The sequence below is a fragment of the Phalaenopsis equestris genome, unplaced genomic scaffold, assembly GCF_001263595.1.
Source record: "Phalaenopsis equestris unplaced genomic scaffold, ASM126359v1 Scaffold000760, whole genome shotgun sequence".
Classification (NCBI taxonomy): Eukaryota; Viridiplantae; Streptophyta; class Magnoliopsida; order Asparagales; family Orchidaceae; genus Phalaenopsis; species Phalaenopsis equestris.
The window spans coordinates 345538-349169 of NW_018165200.1; the positions used below are offsets into that span (position 1 = coordinate 345538).

At 35.0% G+C, this 3632-nt stretch overlaps 1 protein-coding gene across 2 annotated transcripts in view; it reads left to right on the top strand.

Annotated features, from left to right (window-relative positions):
• Positions 1–471, top strand: part of LOC110030758 — a 46974-nt gene extending 46503 nt beyond the window's left edge. For both annotated transcript variants that reach the window (XM_020733651.1, XM_020733652.1), the window contains exon 20: positions 322–471. The gene's annotated coding sequence lies outside the window, so the exon portion shown is untranslated. The remainder of the gene's footprint in view (positions 1–321) is intronic.
• Positions 472–3632: the final 3161 nt, after the last annotated feature.

Sequence of the window (3632 nt, forward strand, 5' to 3'; positions counted from 1 at the left end):
AATATATATATATATATATATATATACTTGATGAGTAGTATTTCGAGCCAAAACGAGCCGTACACGAACGAACGCATCTTAGTTCATGTTCGGCTCGTTAACTTATTGAACGAAATTAACGAGCCGAACACGAGCTGTTCACGAACAACGAGCCGTTTTGACAGCCCTACTCGTGCATACTCATCTTAGCAATCATCAACAACTTCGATTCTTCTTGGGAATTAATTTTTATACACTTGCAATTGTAATATATAAGAACATTGATCTTGATCATATATATGTAATTGATTTCATAGTTTTATCTGGAACCTGACTGTTCAGGATACTTAACACGGTGCCTAGATGGTGATGCTGTGCTGCAGTGCTACTGCTGCTTTTAAAGAGAAAATTGGTTAGTTTATCAGTCATTTCTATAAGATCGTTGTAAACATAGATAAAATCACATTTATACATAATTTATTTTTGTCCCAATCAGTTTATTTCTTGCGCATGTTTCACCATTCCTGTATATTAAACTAAAAATTCTCATGGACTAATTTTTTTAACTTCAATGAACGTATATTCTGAATCATTATTTTGATTAGGAAAGAAAGCCTGCCAACTTGTTCTGGTAAATTGATCTGACAATCTTTTGTGGATTTTCTCGCTAATTATGTTGAAAAAAGGAACGGTGTTTAGGTTCCATTTCATTTTATGGCAGTTTGGTTTATGAGTAGTTGACATAACCGAAAATGATTGCACAATAAGTAATGTTTTAATCTTAATGAGGGGGTTCTAATTATTCAAATGTCTAGGCTGCTAGCCATTGGGCTCATCTTCTATGTGATATAAAAGTACCCATCATAAGATGAAAAATTAATTTATAACTAAATATCTTACCATTGAAAATACACATTGTATTACATAAACTCAAATCTCAAAATTTTTTATCGCATATGCACAATTTTTATAAATTTATAGATTTTTTTTACAATAAATTAGTATTAGATTATTGCCTAGGTCGAGCCTGAAGTAGTGGGAGGTCGTTTCCTGCACGCGCTATATTGGTGTTATTAAAATATTTTCTCCATAAATCCGAAAAGAAAATTTGATATGGCAACTTTTTTTTGACCCTACATTTCGGTCATTGTCTGATTTTTCATCAAATTTTTTTACATCGTTGACATTAAAACAGGAAAAAAGTCAATTAGCATCCGCTCACCATGTGATCCCTGTTAGCTTTTGTTAATTGGCTCATGCTGCTGTTCATAAGTTGTTAATAAGCGTCTGCTTGGAACTCATATGTAACATTTACTGTACATCCATGATATCCTTCAACTGGGACTTATCCATCATTGATGAAGCACATATAATCCTTGAATATAAATTATGCCATTTTATTTCTACCTGATTGTATATACAATTCAAATAACTTTTAATCTATTGTCCAAGTCTACATCAATCAAAATAGCGTTTCAAATTAATCTCCATATAGCTAGACACCACCATCAAGGATCTTGTACATTTAACTTGTAATAGAGTAATTGAGCCAATGTAAGCAGTTTCCTCTATGATTTATATTTTGTTAGAACTCAAGAAGTGGCTATTGCTAAGAAAATAGCTCTTTTGTCTAAAATGCCAATGTAACAGCTTGGTTTAACATTGGATCTAAGTAATATGATGCAAATTATCTTAAGCCAAGCCTTCATTTTGTGCGTGATTGAATCTTTATTCAGTCCAGACATGCTTGTCTATTTTGATTCAAGCTCGATATAAGAAAAAAAATGGTTTAAATTTGATCAATTTTCGAACATTGATGCCAAATAATTTGTGCATGTGTGTGGGTTTATTTTGATTGAAGCTTAATATAAGAAAAAATGGGTTCAAATTTGTTCACTTTTTGAGCATTCATGGCAAATATTTGTGTGTGTGTCTTTACAGTCCAAACCTGCTTGTCTATTTTGATTCAAGCTTGTATAAGAAAAAAAAAAGGGTTCCAATTTGATGCTTTTTGAGCATTCATGGAAAATATTTGTGTTTGTGTATTTTGATTCAAGCTTGATATAAGAAAAAAATGGGTTCCAATTCGATCACTTTTTGAGCACTCGTGGTAAATATTTGTGTGTATGCGCGCACGCGTGTTCGTGCTCGCACGCATACACGTGGGCGTGTGTGTCGGCACGCACGTGCATGCTGATAAAGAAAAAAATTCATAGAAGATTTCCAAACGTTTACTTGGAAAATTTGAAAAGAGAAAAATTTTTGGTATAGCCCAATTAAAATGATTTGCTTTTGTATATCTTTGATTATAAGTAGTTTTTTTTTTTTTTTGAGGAAGCATTGTTACAATTAATAAACGAGTTGTGCAAAATGAATCCCATAATAAATGCTGGTAGAGTCTTGAGGCAGTTGACTTATATTCAAGATATCACTGGTGTTATATTCGACTATATTTCTTGCATGAGAGAGAACCAGAATTCAGAAGTATGGTATAATAACTAGTTTGAATGTTGTAAGGCAAAGTTGATGTCAACGAGGTACATCAATCTTATGGTTGATGGCGTGTGTTGGTGTTATTGGCAATGGCAGATGAAGATGGGTTATTGATGTTAATGACATGCTTCATCATATAAGTGATGACATATATTGATGGCGTGTATCAATCTTATAAGTAATGGCACACGTCGATAACATGTATTGATCTTGAAGGACATGGCGGGCTACAAAGTCAACAAACATCAGTGTAGTTAGTTAACAATGGTCAGGAGACTACATTTAGGTGGTGATGATCAAATGACTGTATTAATTCAACAATGATTGAGAGAGATCATAATTAAGCAAAGATGGTCGGATGACATAAATCATGTGATGGTGCTCATGCGACAATGTTGAGGAGATTATAATTAGATGATGATGATTAGGAGATCATGATTGAGTGATGTTTATCATGTTTTCCTTGATTTTATAGCTATGGTTGGGCACTCATATCATAGTTAAGCAATCGTGGTTGAGTGGCTGTAGTCAGGCGTAGGTGGTTTGGAGGTCATAGATGGGCAATGGTGGTTAAAAATCATGATGTTTGTGCCATGGTTAGATGTAAGTGTTATGGTCGGGTAAGGTGGTTTGGTGATAGAGGTTGAGTTGTAAGTAATTTGGTAGTCCCTGATGTGCATCGCCATTGTTAGCAATGATTGGTGATGAGGTCGGCTATGGTGGTTTGATAGTGTTAGTAGTTTTATAGCAGCAGTTGGTCCATATCGATCTGATGTCAGTGGTTAGGTGATGGTTGGTTGGACGATTGTGGTCAAATAGCATAGGTCAATAACAATCTGATGACAGATATTTGGTGACAGTGATTTGATGGTAATAATGGTCGGGATGTGGGGACTTGATGGCAAATGTCGGTTGGCAGTAGTTTAGCGACTAATGTTTGGCAATGGCCCGACAGTGATAGTGGGCGATGGCTTGGATGTCGGGTGGTGGTTTAATAACAATGATTAGGTGACTTTGGTCCAACGATGATGGTCAGGTGATAACAATGCAAAAATGATGGCCAGGTAGCAGCTGTTTGGTGATAACTGTAAGGCAACGACGATTCATTTGTTTCATGGTGTTCAACATTTGTTGGCTATGATAAGTGATGGGATCGACGA